The sequence below is a fragment of the Microtus oregoni genome, unplaced genomic scaffold (assembly GCF_018167655.1).
Source record: "Microtus oregoni isolate MIOR12 unplaced genomic scaffold, Mior012 000014F_ref0000157, whole genome shotgun sequence".
Taxonomy (NCBI): domain Eukaryota; kingdom Metazoa; phylum Chordata; class Mammalia; order Rodentia; family Cricetidae; genus Microtus; species Microtus oregoni.
The window spans coordinates 35,774,549-35,790,520 of record NW_024543073.1 but is presented as its reverse complement, the minus strand read 5'-3'; positions in this window follow the sequence as shown (position 1 = coordinate 35,790,520).

Here is a 15,972-nt window from a genome sequence, read left to right as displayed (position 1 = left end):
TATCAACTAAAGAAACACTCATGGTGTTTTGCAGCATGGTGGTGTTTCCTACCACCCCTGAAACCCCTCCTCTCTCACTTCTGCTTACTTCAGTAAGTTATTTAATATCATCCCCTGGAATAACCAGCTTTTAAAAAATAACAGTAGTTCAGAGTGACACGATTGGCTTTCATGCGGTTTTGAAAGAAAACCATTAAAATTTCATTGATCTCACAAATATTGATCTAGTGCTTGATATCAAATATCAAATGCGATGCTGTCAGCTGCTGCTGATCACTGTGTCAGCTGTTTGAATTCATGTCCTCTTCCTTCTTCATTGTCACATGGATTCAAGTTACTGAGGATACATAAGATTTTAGTGATTAAAACAATATCAGTCCTTTTCCTGTTTCTCACAATTCTAGCTTTACCAAGCATAGTGAATGATGTATCTGTTATAGCATGTGTGTACAGTCCTTTTCAAGACTACGGCTCTTTACTCGACAGTTTACATTTCTATTTACAGGCCTTTGCCTCAATATTGAAATAATTTCTATCTGCATCCTGCTTTCTTGCTAATCACAAGCCTCTTTTAAAAAATCAAGATAGTTTGCTTTATAGTAATGCAATCAAAAGTATTGCTTTATTACAGAGAATGAATTCTTAGTCAGACACTGCAACATGTAAGTTGCTCCTTTTATTCTTGTTGACAAAAATATGACTTCAGTATTTCACAAACATAGAACTCAAAAAAGTATTTAGGTGAAAAATACCTTTCTCAATAAAATGTGATAGCAAGTTAAGCAACCGTCTTCCTCGACTTCCTAGCGCCCTGGAAATAGCTAATTAGCCTATCCTTGGGTATATTTAGAATTTCAAGGCATAGTTTTCATTTTTCTTTTTCCTCTTTATTTTGCACATCAGCAATTGCTGATTACATACTTTGAAAATAGCTGTCTACACTGTAATGACCCAGAAATAAAAGTAGGACCCGCCTAGACTGCCACATTCGTATTTCCCACATTTCCTAAGAGGTAAATTTCCTTGTACCGTGATTTGGTGTCCCTTTTCATTTTTCACACCTCGCGTTGGTTTGGAGACCGCGAAACAAGGCAATACGAAGGCTCCCTGTTCTCCCAGCACCATGGACAGCACCCAGCGCCCCCTTCCTTCTATCCCTTGGTCAGAACCCCAAAAGTTCCAGCCTAGCAGGATTCCTCACTCCAGCCAGCCACTCCCGCACCATAGGATATTCCCTTCTAAAACCTCAGGATCTGAGCCCAAAACCACAGTGAGCTTAAAGACTGTGGTTTGTGGGAGGAGAGTCTTGCCTGCTCCCTGCCTGGTGTTAATCAGAGCGCCCAGAGTTGATGCTCCATTTGCCAGGGAGTCTCCCGAATTTGCATCGAGTCTGTGCTGTATATAGCTCCACCCCGCAGTCACTGCTACAGTAAGGGTCTTCCATTGCACAACCCAAATTTTCTTGGACCAACTTTTCATCACCACCCTTTAGCTAGCAAGATCTGTATCAACTCCGCTTTAAAGGGTTTCTGCGGGGACCGCTTTGTTCATAGGCCTATAATCTCAGTCGCTACAGATACGTGTTTAAAAAAAAAAAAATGTAGATGCAGCCCCGACAGTCCCTGGTCTCACCACCCTGCTGGTGGTTGAAATTTTCTGACTCACTCTGGGGTGCCTAGGCACTGCTTAATCACTCCTCCAAGCAAGCGGAGGCTTTCTGCAGCAGGCTCTCGCAGGCGGCTGAAGAGCCTGACAGCAACTTGACAACACCGAAAAGGGGAGCCTCTGGCTTGTGCCCGTCACTTATTCTCCTCTACAGACTTCAGTCCTAGCTGTTTCCACTAAATCTCCTTATTTGTCTCCCCCCTACCCCAACTGTCGCGTTGAGCAAAGAGCAATAATGGAAAACCACTCCTGGTGGCATCTGGTTCATTGCGTAGTCTCCCTAGCAACCCCAGCCGACACTCCTAAGACAGATTCCAAATATAACACCTTGTTGTATTGAAAATCTCGACTTATTTGTTTGGCTTTGAGTGAAATCTTGCCCCTCCCTTCAAAACGCAGTTCGGATCATCAGATCTCCTGATACTGCAATTTAAAAAAAAAAAAAAACAAAACAAAAAAAAAAAACACCATGTTTAGGACGGGTGAGACAGTCAAAACCAATCTCTTTTTAAAGATTGGATGAAATCCGTTCCAAACCAACTAACTTACTGCAAACTTTTTGAGTAAGAGTGATAAGTTAATGAAATGAGAAAGAACCCAGATATCTCCTTAGCAAACGGGATTCCACCGCGTTCTGTGGAATCACAGGAACTATCCAAAACATTCAGGAGAAAAGTTTTCTCTGGCACGGCATTGCAATTAAAAAAAAAAAAGTCACTAAATTTCTCCGTTGAGAGGCAAGTTAGCCTTAAAACACCTTGTTTTTCTTCCCATTGGCTCACACAAATAACTGGTTAATAATAATCTTTCCCTGGCTAGTAATTCAATCTCTTCTCTTGGAACTGCTCTGAGCAGCTTCTTCTCTTGTCCAGCACTGTCCACAAGAACTTTATTTATGCCTTTCTCTCTGTGTAGAGTCACTCCTGAGTTTGCTTTTCCCAAAGAAAATTTTCCTCATAGTTTGAACATCGCTTAAGTCACATTAGTCGTTGTGTAGGAACCATGCTATAGAGAAACGCATTCAAACTGGAAGCTGTCTAAACTAACAGCTGGACCCTCTACGAAAGCTGATGGGGACCCACCAGGCTTAATGCGATTTGGCAGCTGAAATGGGGGGAGCTACAAAAGGAACCTGTTGAACTTAGTGACTTGGGACTCAGATACTATGCACCTCTCCCATCTGTCACAACTCAAGTATCTCTAGGTGTTTGCAAGTCATTAGTCATTTTTTGGTTTTTTGATTTGTTTTTTGTTGTTTGTTTGTTTTTTATTTTTAAATTAACTGAGTTTCTGTTTTGGAAAAATGTTTCATTCTAGCCTGTTCTGCAGCAAAGGGGAGTTGGGTGCAAGAAGAGATAAGGGTTTCCTTTGTCAATAGGAAGAGAGTTGTGGAGGCTTGGGGTGACAGGGGTGGCACCAAGTGAACTCCTAGGAGATGAACTTCCCTCTCAGTGTGGATGCCAGGAGATCTTTTCCTCCATGCAAGCTTTCCGTATTAATAAGCTTTTTAAGATTGAAGGACACTATATTCCTGATTCAGTCTCAGAATGACTTTACTTTCCTGGGCTACTTTAATAAGTAAGAAACTTACAAACATGTGCATATATTTTAAGACCATTTTTGCTAAAGAAAACCATGAATAAAAAAGTATAATCTCAGTTCTATATTGCAAAATATTGCAGATATATATCAAGCAATTCTTCATGAAGAAACATCTCTATCAATGTTTACTACCTACGGGTATGTGTCTGGGGAACTTTAAAACTTTCTAAAGCATAGATGACTGTTGTTTTTTCTCTCCTTTATTTTTTCAAGTGTTTCATTTCAACCCTCTCTAGTGGCACTGATGTCCTGGTCATTTTTGTCCTTCAAATCTTTTAAATTTTTCTGCCTTGACCATTTGTCAATGCCAAATATAGACTACCTATTTAATTAAAGAAATATATTTATACATTATAAAAGAATAAGTTCTGTGAATGAATCAGGGAGAACAGGAATTAGTAAGTTCTGTTTGTGAAGAGTCTTTGGAAAGGAAGAAGTATAAGTCATAACTACCAAATGCCAATAGGGCAAGCAAGGATAGTTTAAAAGGTGCTGGAAAGATCCTCTGGAGGGAGGGGGTTCGCTCTGGAAGTTATCCAGGTTACCTGTTGCCTGGCTTCCCCCTCTGCAGCTTGCCCAGGGAGTTATCTTAGAAACTGAAGGTAAATTCTATGCTTCTTTACAGGGCTCCTTACTAACTTTCAAGTAATTCAATTTGGGAGATGGCTGAGTGACTGCACGGGGGTGGGGGTTACTCCTTTTTTTAAAAGAAGCACTATGATTTCAGCCTTTTCTGACATAATTAAAGCCTCTGGTGACTCCACGGTATGGAAAAGAAATCACCCATTCTTTTTATGAGTGAAACTTTCAAAGAACTTTAAAATAAAGTGCATCAGCTTCTTAATGAGAAGATATATTAGGAATTTAGACAAGCCATTACAGTAATGCTTTAGCTGTCCAGTGATTTGATAGTACAGGGACAAATATACTCAGTTTGCAATTTATCCAACTTTTACAACTACACATGTTTCTGGAAAATAGCACCTGACTGAATTCAACTGCAAAAGAGTCTAAACTAGTATCTCAGGAAGGTAACAAAATATTAAAAGTCTTTAAGTAAATGGTTAGGGGGAGATTTGTAAACACTTGAGGACCTAGTGATCCTTGGAAGTCCAACACACTTAAATTTAAATTTTCATGATCAATTCAACCTTGAAAAAAATGAGAGCCATTTGCTTAACTTAATCTGGAACATATGTTCCCAACAGTAGCAGGTTTTTGGTGTGTGGCTGGGGATGATCAAGTTGTAAATTTTTCTCTTTTGGTTTTCAGCGCCTGCTAGTTTCAGCCTAACACCTAGAGAGAGACTTTGCCAGAATCTTCTCTAAAGCAGCCAAGATTTTACCAAGGTTTCCAAAGCACTCAGTTCTGGATATTGTTAATATTTCCAAAGTTGAGCCTTCTATACAACTCAGTTCCCAATGCCTAGAGACAAGTTCAGCCTCTGGTCAAAGCATCCTGTGTTTACAGAGATGCATGGACTTCAATGTGAGCACTGCCCTTCTCACCTGAAGCCCTCTGTCTAAAGGACAGATAAGGGTTCTGGAAAAATAGCACCTTCATTTAGCAAAGCAACATATAGGTCCTTTAGGACCATCTTCATTTTTCTATCAGAACTATTTGTTTTTTTCTCTTTGTGCTTTAACACAAAAGAGTTCCCTCTTCCCCCCCCCCAAAAAAATGTTTTGAATATCTGAGAAAGGCTTAATGGTTACATTTTAGAATCCACAAATCGCTCTTTCATTTTTAAAAGACAAACTGTGTGGTAATTTTTTCATTAATAGCATTTAAACATGTGTCTATAGGCATTGATTTTTTAACTTTAGGCTTTAAATAGAACAGAACATATTTTATGTCAATTAATGGTACCCATGATAGCAGATGAGATAGGAGTGAGGGTTGTGGGAGTGAAGGGTGGACTTTGGACTCTGCTGCCCAACCTCAAGGGTTTTGAGCAAGTATCTGGACTTGCTTAAATCAGAAGACTGATCTATATTCTTTCTAAAACCCTCCAACAGATTACTAGAGAAAAACTTTAGATGCTTTTTAAAAATGTATCAGAACAAGTAATTGAGCCACAAGTACGCCATAAATTCAGAGGTAGAATATTCCTCTACTCTTTTGTTATAAGGATTAAGATGGACAGCTCCCACCTGCGTGCTGTCTTAATACAAAAGAGAACAAGGCTGAGAAAAACATGGACAATAATAACATTACCAGGACTGTGCTAATCAAAATGCCCACAACTTGTTCAGATTTGTGCTAAAAAGCCACTTTCATTCTGAACTGGAAGGTCTTGAGATGCCGAGCGCCATCTAGCAAGCAAAGTTAGAATCTGAAAGAGTCTGTGTCAGAGCACGAGCATCCAGAGACCAGGAGATAGGGAGGAAACAGCAACTTGACGGCAACTTGTACTGGCCTTGATTTAGCTACAAGACTGGTCTCACCCACAAACAAGTTCACCTACAAGTTTCTGCTCTTTACCTCCCTAGCCAACTCAAACTAACAACTGAGGTGAGGTGGATGGTTTCTGCCTTGAGCTAAAGGATAGCTCCTCGTTGGGTTGCTTATTGTCTTTAAATAAATTGTCAGCCTCTCCATCCCTCTCTCTTGCATTTTCCATCGTTAGACCAGCATCTAATGGTTTCAGCACCCTTCTATCCAAACAAGGACAAAGAGAAGTGGCCAAAAGGCTCACCTTGAGCTACAATGATCCCCAGGGCTTCAGCGCAAAGATTGCACATCCCTGGACAAACCTAGCAGAGCTGGAGAAGTCCTTTGAGTCTCTAAGCCTGCCCAGATGTCTCCTGACAGGCAATCTGAGATATCTCTGACTGACACGAGGTTTCCTTAACAAGCCATAAATGGTTCTGGAAACTGAATGGTGCCATCTAAATATAAGTAATATAACTTTTATTCTTCTTCTTCAGGCAAGCTGGTAAGTCAAAGGCGGCTAGGGTGCTGGACAGTCACCCCTGTTGGTTTGCAACGCAGGGAATGAAGCAGCACTTTCCAGCTTTTAAATCTCGATGTTACTGAACTGTGGTAACATTCTTTGGAAGTGGGCTAACAGGACAGCTATAAAAGAAAACTTACTGGGAATCAATATGAAGAGAGTAAAAAGAACTCTCTTCTGTGACCTATATAAGCAGGAATCACATCTTTTTTTTTCCTTTTCAATCAGTGCCTAAGAAAGTTCATCTCAAAAATGTCTCTCTTCTAAAGAACTGATAAACCATTTTGTGATTTGATTTAGTGACTACAAAAAAAATCCACCCATAAACTATTCCTAATTTTCTGCTATTTTATGTCTACCTCTGTAAAAATGCATTGGTTCACATTGGTTTAGAACACAGAGCTAAAGCTTGGGATTTCTATTGTTCTCTCCCCTCTCTCTTCCCGTATCTCACACAATATCTCCCAGTGAAGACTTTTATAACAGGATAAAAATAAAAGGAGAAAAAGAAATACTAAAATATTATAGTTTAGCTCTAATACCACTTGAATGCCAACTTTTTCTTGATAAAAATGTGCATAATATGTACAAAATAATAATATTTTACCGTGTCTTTTGCTGTGTAAAACAGACACATTAATAAAAAGCACCAGGCATGCTACATATGCTCATTACAATATTTTTGGGATTAAAGTATTTATAGAAAAATGCAAGAGCAATTTAAAAAATGACAACAACATATCCAACAAACTAAACCAGAAAACAGGATTTCAGAGCCAGGCTTGACAATTTAGAAGAATCTAAAACAGTTTATCAGAGCTTCCTTGTCTCCTTACATCTGAAAGTGTGTAAAATTCTAATGATGGGTTGCAGAGTCGTGTTCTCTGTTCTCTTTTCCTCTACCTGTCTGAAGTTCAGGGGAAATGTTGTCAGAGATACCTTGCCTCTGGACCTCCCCAAAAATCTGAGGTGGATGTTATTAAATAGCATATTTCTCCCCTCAAGGTCTTCTTAAACATGGAACCTTCTCCTAGACCGGGTACCCAGCTGTTTAATTTAACATTGATTTATTGCTTTTAAAAGTAAATTTACACACATGCCGGCAGCGCTCCGTTTTGTTTCCCCAGACTCTGAGATTTATTTTCTACTTAGCGCTTGTCTGACAAAACAATGTCCTTTAACTTTATTACACATCGATGAGGAAATCTGTCTTATTTTTATTCAGATTTATTGCTGCATTACTTGTGGGGACATTTGTGATCCAAAAAAGCTGAGGTCCAAAAATAAATAGAAAAGTAAGCAGAGTTGATCACAAAATAATAGTTAAAAAAAACCCTAAGAGTATGGCCCAGTATACACAACTTGCTAGGCGAGGTAGAAGGGAGACTAGGATCTCTCAGTGAGCAAAGTAATCAAGCAAGGGAAGGGATCACTTTAATGAACAGGTCACTGTTTCAAGTGTGTGTGTGGGGGGGGGGGGTTGCTAAATCTGAGTCCTGTGATACAGCAGACTGTTAGTTTAAATGTGTCTGGAATTAGAGAGCAGCAAGTTGCTGCTGAGTGACTTGCCACCCATGGGTGCCTTACCTCCACGAAGAGCTCCCAGCTATCACATGTGGGTGATGACTGAGCCCAAGGGAATTAGGTAGACTTTGAAGCAGATCTGGTGGTATACTTCATCTAAATTTGAGTTTTGCTTAATTCCTAATTTTAAAAAAAAAAAGGCCACAGTCTTCTTTTCACTGATAAACTGTCTTTGTGTTCTTCACTTCATAGTCTTTAAAAAGTTCTCCCATCAGATCAAAAGCCAGAAGGAGGTGACATAATAACCATCATATTCATGATAACAACAAACCAAGATGAGTTTAAATCTGCTCTGAAAGGCCTTCTCCTCTCTAAGCATGGTCTTTCCGTTTGGGGAGGGGGAGCTAAGGTTGGGAATGGACATAATAATAGTACTTCTAAATGTGATGAAAGCGGGCTTTGACTAAATCGTCCTGCGAGATAAGGTTTTCTTTTCCGTCATGATTTCTCACAGAGACATCTAACACCAATTTACAGGCTTTCGGTGAGAAAACGAGGACAGGGGTCTTCTCTGATAGAAAGCAAAGATGTGACCAGACTTGCTGTTGGGATGAAGAACTTTTCAGAAGTCCCCTTTCCTTTCTCCCCAGCTCACAGCATCTTTAACGACCTTTTGGGTGAGTTCCTGTCTCCTCTGCGGCTGCTCCAGTCAGTTAGGACACAAAAACGTGCTAACATGTTGGCTGCAGTAAATTTATTCCAACCCAGATATATATAGATATTTTAAGTGAATGGCTCACGCTACCGAAAACACATCAAGACATGTTTGTCCAGACGTTGCTAACCTAACGTGAAATAAAAAAGAAAGAAAAAGGAGAAAAGAAAATCTCTACAAAGGGAAGGAGAACTGGGAAACCCTGAAAAATCTATTCATATTAGGACCCCCCCCCTTCCCATTTGCCCTTTGAAAAAGGGTCCTGTCACTCAGAAAGAGCCGTTTCTTCAACTTCTCCGCATCCGCCCACCAGCCAGCTCTGCTCGGCCTCGCAGCCCGGCCCTGGCCCACCCCGCGGCGCTCCCCGCGCGAACACACAATTTTCTTCCAAGTATTGTAGAGATGAGAGGTGCAGCTTCTTCTTAGCCAAGCCAGACAAGTACTTCTCACCCCGACCCAGCGCTCTCTCGGCCCGCTGAGGCCCCCGCAGTTCTTTTTATGTCAAGAAGCCACCAGGCACCCAGGGCAGCACGCCCCTCCCGGTTGCGGGACAGCAGCGCAGAGCTCAGGCCTGTCACGTGGCCGCGCCCGGAGCCCCCGCAGAGTCCTTTGTTAAGCACCTCGGTCCCCAAGCAGTGGCGGGGTCTGTGCGGCCAGACCCAGACAGATGAACCAACTGGGAGATCCTGCTACCCTGGTTTTGCTTCGACTCACAGGATAGCCCTGCAACACGTTGGGTGGGTGCTCTGAAGCGCTTAACAAATCGAGATTCCCAGCCCTTTAGGGGAAATCACTTGGGCCACCTCCAAAGTTTCGAACCAAAGGCACAAAGAGGCGAGGGGCCCAGTGGAGGGCGCGCCTCAGCGCACAGCGGCAGTAACCATTGGGCCGACTTCTCTCCTTCCCATTCCGCCCTACGGGTCCCCCACCGTAGTCTTCCTTCAGGCTCAACGACTCTCTGTCTCTCTCTCTCTCTCTCTCTCTCTCTCTCTCTCTCTCTCTCTCTCTCTCTCTCTCTCTCTGTGTGTGTGTGTGTGTGTGCAACTGGGTGGAAATTTCAAAGGGTATATCTGATGCTTACAGAGGATGGGCCCTGAGCCTTCAAGCGACTTACGTGGGAGGAAACAGAGGGTCAGGTCTGCTCTAAGTGGAACATCTGCAAAACATTCAAGCCATTTACTGTAGAAATAATAAAAAGCCACTAATGATTATAGTTCCCACCCCTTCCCCCAAAAGGCCAAATCCTAATGAAATAATTCAAAGGTAGGCCTCATTTCCTAATAGTTGAATTAAACAACAACAACAAAAACCAACTAAACTTCCCAACTCTCCTTCTGAAGGGCCTGGGAACCTTGGAAGAAAGTAGGGAAATAAACAGAGCTGCTTCTGCGGGGAGCCACGGAGCTGGATTTACCAAGACGGAAACCTTGGTGCACAATTAAACTACAGTAAATTTCTCTTTAAGTAGTAAAATTCGGAATACTCTTCAGAATTCAAAGATGTCTAGGGTTAAGTAATTTTTAAAACAGTTTTGAAACGCCTTGTGCAATGACGCTACCTTTAAGCCCCAAACTATTATAAATATGCTATACATCTGGGTGCCAGGTTATCTCTCCATATTTCTTTCTAAAATGAGGAAAGCATTCATAAAAAGCTACTTGGCACACTTTATTTTCGGAAAGCAGATGTTAATTTTTTCACGTATCATTTTATGACCAAGTACATGTGTAGAGTTGGAAGGCATCCAGGGCTCCTCTATTATTTGCTAAATGACTGTTAGTTGAAACATATTATTCTCGGCCTAACCATGGTATAGGTTATATCAATAAAGTAAACATCTGTGGGTTTTTTTTTAATCAGGGGAGGGGCATAAAGAGTTAGTATAAACGACTGAGGAAGGAAAACAAAGAAGAGTTTGCGAAGGAAGAGCGCACCTGTGCTGTAGAAAATGGGATATTTATATTGTTCGGTACAAAACAAAGTCCCCCCCAATCGGGCACTCGGGGATATTTACATGGCGGGAGATAAAGTTGAAAGCCTTTCCTGGCGTGCCAAATGGGATTCTCCCTGAGGCTTTCTGCGTGGCAAGATAACAGGTACTGAGCGCTCCTGGCGGCTGAGGCCTTCTCCGGCTGCCCCGCCTCCTCCGCCCCCCCTCTGCCCCCCCCCCCCCCCCAGCTCCCGCCCTAGGCCTGCCGGGCTCGGAATTCCCAGGCACTGCGGAAATTTCAGCGGGGTTCCCAGCCTAGGAGTGCGCTCCGGAAACGTCCTCATTTGCCCTGCGACGCTCAAGGATGCCGGGCGCCCAGGATAAGCGAGTGGCCTGATAATTAATGGAATACAATATTTATGGCCCAATGTATTGACTCCGAGGCAAGCGCGCCTCTTAGATAGTCCGTGGGGGTCTGGCAAACAGGGGAGAGTGAGCAAACATAATGACCGGAGTACTTATGTCTATCGGGTTTGCTCACTTAAACCCGAGCTATGTAACATCGTGATAAATATTAATATCCACCTTTCCAGCTTCTCAGCACCGCCGTCCTAACTCTCTCTTCCTGAGCGTTGCCCTTTACAAAAAGGCCAGAGAGGAGGTTTTTAACATAAAACGCTGCAAATATGAAAAATAGGTCACCAATAAAATTGGTCTCAGCATGGAGTGTAATTGCAACAAAGTGCCGCCGAGTAAAACCGCGGAGTGAGCTGGCTGAGGCGGCACAGTCGCGAACCATCTGGTGTGTATTAAAAGCGGTGCTGTAAATATTGCTGAGAGCTAATGCATTATCGGCTTCTATAAGTGCACAGGGCCTGCGAGCTTTCCATATGTTAGAACATGTAGATCGGTGAGAGCAAGGAAAGGTGTTCTTTGAATCACCAGCTGCGAAAACATCGTTTCCCCCACTTTTGGTGGAATTTCGGCCGAAAAGTGTCGAATGTACATCTCCATTATCTGCCCCTCCCAGCACCCCTTGCCTCTTGTCTCAGATCCTCTTTCTCTTTTTCCCTAGCTTTTCTCCTGCTCCCCTTCCAACCCTCCTCCCCTTTTCCTACTCTCCAAGGGGATAGGGCAGGCATTGCTGACGTCACTACACATCAGTAAAGGAGAGTGACTGTTGCAGAGAGAGGAAGAAAAAAATTTCATGTGTTTTTCATCAGTGCTAAATTTTTGCCTTTTTAATAGAAATGAGCCTCCCAGCATGGGTACCCTCCTGTTCTGGGGCTTGTAATCAGCACCGCTCCCTTTTATGGGGTGGTCCATGAGGCGGGAAGCCGCTCTTCATCCTGTGTGAGTTCTAATGGAAGAATCGGCTCTTTCGGCTGAAACCGGGGAAAATAAAGTGCACACCCACACCTCCCAAGCAACCCTTGCCAAGCCGGCTGGAGGACTCCTGGCTCCGAGGCAGTTTTGGTTTGCACCCCAGAACTTCTTTTCTCTAGTTCGGCCCTCCATACGTCCACCCCCCACATACTGAATTGCCACACACAGCACAGCTAATAATTTTCCTGCTGTCACATTACTTTTCCGAGGAAAACAGCTCAAGTCTTCTCTTTTCTGGTGATAACCCATATTTAAACGTTTACTATAATTACACTCTCCTCTCTTCTGAGCTCCCCCACCCCATATTACTCAAATCTAGTGGTCGGAACTCCCCCTGTGTTGTCTCACAGAGAGAGATCACGTCCTTTCAGAGTTGGCCTGATCTCTCTTACCCTTCCTAGTTCTTGCCACCCTTCCCTCCCCCTTCTTCTTCCCTTGCCCCTCTCACCTGTACACTCAGAACAAACCTCAAACCTGAGTGTGGGTAAACCTGCCGGCCAAGATAATCCAGGTTCAATCAGCAAATGAATAAAACTCTTACTTTCTTTGATTTTGGCTGCAGGCTGCTTTCCCCCTCGGCGGTGGCCTCCTTTAATTATAGGAGCTATATTTCTTCCCTGGGAGACATTCAGGGGGATTTTTTGTTGGAAATTTGTGTCTGCTGAGTTATTTTGGATCCTGGACCAGTGAGTGAGTGGCCAGGACCCAGAGGCTCTGAGCGAAGAGCAGATTGAGACATACCGAGTTTCTTCTAAAAGGATCATTTCATGTGGGAGGTTGGACACAAAGTTTGCACTCGTGACTAGCATTCCAGTGAGAGACATGCATATTTTAAAACAACAAAGGGAGCTAGAAAGAAGGTTGGGGGGGACTGGAAAGAAGTTACTAAGTGACAAACATCTGTCAACATGGAATAACTTGTACAATCCAATGCAAAACTATCTGGCCAGCTCTATCGAGTTCAAGAAACGGAATCTAAGATAGTAACATCGGTACATATTTGTTTATGGGAGATCTAGAAAAAAAGACCCCAGTCCATAAACATGAGGACAATTAATACTGCACAAGTGAGGATAATTTTACAATTATGTTCTCCTGAGCTAATGGAAAGTGAGATTCTGTGGGACTTTTGAAAAATGAGCTTTACTTTATTACAATGGGGAGTGACAAAATAAACAGGGAGTCTAGGATACAAAACAAACCGGAGCAGAAGAAAGACAAAGCTCAAACCGCCCTGCTTGCTGTGTCCCAGCCATCTTTAACTAAGAATCACTTTTACATGTGTATGTGAACCAAACACATAAACAGCCACCTCTCTCCTTGTCAACGAGGAGAAATGGCAAAATGTTTCCATGGGATTTCATCTCTCATTTAAACTCGGACTTTCAACAAGCATGTTATACCTTTAAAGAGAAAAGAAAAAAAAGTTCCTTCTTGAAGAAGGAACTTATTAAAAGCAAGCTGAAAGATGGTGCAAAATGCTGGTAGGCCTCTCTCGAAATACTCACATACACATGCGCAAATGCACACACACACACACACACACACACACACACACACACACTGAATATCCAACAATCACAGAGAAGTTCAGACTCCAATTTCCACTGAAAAATCTTTTTCTCTTCCATCTTCCAGATCTGAAGACAAAAGGAAAGAAGGGCTGGTGGTGTAAGGATGTCTCTGTTAGTTGTCAGCGCAGGTTCATGGGTTAGGAATGCTAATGAGCCTCTTGGCCTGCTCAAGACTAGGTTCTGGCTTTCGCACAGCACCCAGCACACACTCCTACACATTTGGGTCCTGCGTGCTGGCTGACAGGCGCACAGACAGAACATCCTGCCCGACCTTGTCTCGCCTTTTTTCTCTGAGCCCAGAGATCGACGATCGCTGACCCCACTATTGGGCCAAAGCTTTATTTATCTGACTGTTCAATTATATTATCAGCCTTAAACGTTATATACAGCAAATGTCTTCCTAAATCAACACAGTAGGATGGCGTGCAGAGATTAGCCTGTTCTTTCTTAGAGAAATCTCTCTCTCTCTCTCTCTCTCTCTCTCTCTCTCTCTCTCTCTGTCTCTCTGTCTGTCTCTCTCTGTCTCTCTCTGTCTGTCTGTCTCTCTGTCTCTCCCTCCTCCTCCTCTTTTCATTCTTCAGAATTGGGGCTATTTTATAGGCTAGACTTAAGGATTTGATCCCAAGCTTTGAGCTTGGTTAGAAGAGGTCTTAGCTGTTCTGAAGATGTATAGAAATCATTATTTAGCTGTCACTGAGGGGAGGGGGGTTCTCTTGTCAGCAGAATCCCACTGCCTAGATCCACTCTAGTCTACGTGATCTGGACTTCTCAAATTCAGATAGAAGGGAAAACAAGGGGTGGGGAGTCTGATGTGCAACCTTCCACGGTGTTAATTGTTTTCTTTCCTCTCAATTACATTCATAAACCTATTTTCTGCATTGCATGTTATTTCTTTGTGCTTCGAAATTGAAACCACGTGCTGTCTTTTCCCTCTGCACACACAGTAAATGCATTGCCCCCTCCCCCAACCCATCATGCTTACTATTTACATCTTGGTTACTCGCTCTGCGATCTGGCCCCAGAAGAAGAAATTGGCCACAAGGAAGTAGGTAAAACTTTGTCAAAGCATCTCTCAAATCCAAATCTCAAACCCTAATCTCTAGAGAAGACTCCAGGTTTTACTTCCGTGCCCTCTGCCTACCTCTGAACCTTGCACAGGTGTTTGAAGCTTTCTTGGGGAGAGTTAGCAGGGAGAACGTTCACGAAAAAAGGCAGCCCCATCCACTTTGGGTCTGCCCTACAGACCCACCCCAGCCCTGGGGTGAGTCAGCTGGGGGTCACAGCAACAATCACAGCATACCGCTATTATTCTCCACTCCAAGATCTTGGGTGTAGCAGGCCCTGAGCCCGAAGGAGACAGGGGCTGCTCCCGGGGGAGAGGGTCTTCCGAAGCAAAGAAGTCTGAAGCTAAATAAATAAATAAACAAATTCTGGAGGGGGAGGGGGAGTTGGAAAATGGATTCCCTGACAAGAAGAGATAATAAATGAGGGGCGCTTTCAGATAGATATCTCAGACGTGAAATTGCGCCCAGCTGGTTGTGTAAGCAAACAAATAGTTTCATGTTAGGAACTCTCAACTTGTGGCTTGATGAATAGAACGCGACAGAGGTAAATGGGACTTTAACTCATTTAGGAATAGGACTCTTTGGCTTCCAGAGTAAAAAGCCCAGTGATGCCACAGAGTCCAAACAAGCTCTTTAACAAGAGTTTTATTAATTCCCACTTGTGTCCCCTCCCCACCCCCTCCCCCATCCTGATGCTTCTCTGTTTGCAGAGCATTCAGATGATGTGTTCTGAGTAACAGGGCAGCACCCCAGACATGAGTCAGCCAGTGGAGGAATAGAAGGATTGCCTATGCATGGATAAAAGGAGAGAGAACATTTTCAAAAACAAACATATTTAATTTTTTTTGCACAGCCCTAAAGAGCGTTGGTCTGGGTTCCAGCTCCCCAGCATCTCCAGGACCCTGGGCCATGCTACTGCCAGAGGCCCCAAGCCCCTTATAAGGAGGGGCAGAGTCTAGAAGTACAAGGCGAACAGGAAAGGATCCACATTTCTGCCTGGACTTCCTTTCACCCAGCCTGATAACAAGCTAGAAGTGGTGTGGGAAGAACAGAGTATGTTCTGTGGTTGCCCTAGGAGCTGCGAGGGCACACCCTGGTTTCCCTAGCGATTTCTCAAAGCAACATGCCCCCAAAGTTGGCCTTATACTAGTTTCAGCTAAGGTAGTTTAAATCTACTTCAAAGTCCCTAAAGTTCTCGGGTACCAGCAAGTGTTTGGGTTAGAAAAGAGCATTAATCCTTCCTAAATGGGTAATTTGAAGATAAAAGTCATTTTACGTGTGCTGCCTCCAGTGTTAAGACGTATTTCCACTGACTCTGGAGAACCCATGTTTTCCCATGCTCCGTTGTGAGGGGTCTCCATTTTCCCAACTTTTGAGGGGCAGGTTCGTGCTACTTCTCCTGAGCCATACAGGGACCTCGACACTCAGACCTTGCTTCCATGGCTCCCCCTGGCGCCTAGCGTGAAAGTGGTTCAGTTCAACACAGAAGACCCTTCAGCGGGCCACCCAGGCCACCCAAACAGAAGGAGCCTGCTCCACCTGGCTTCGGGTTCAGG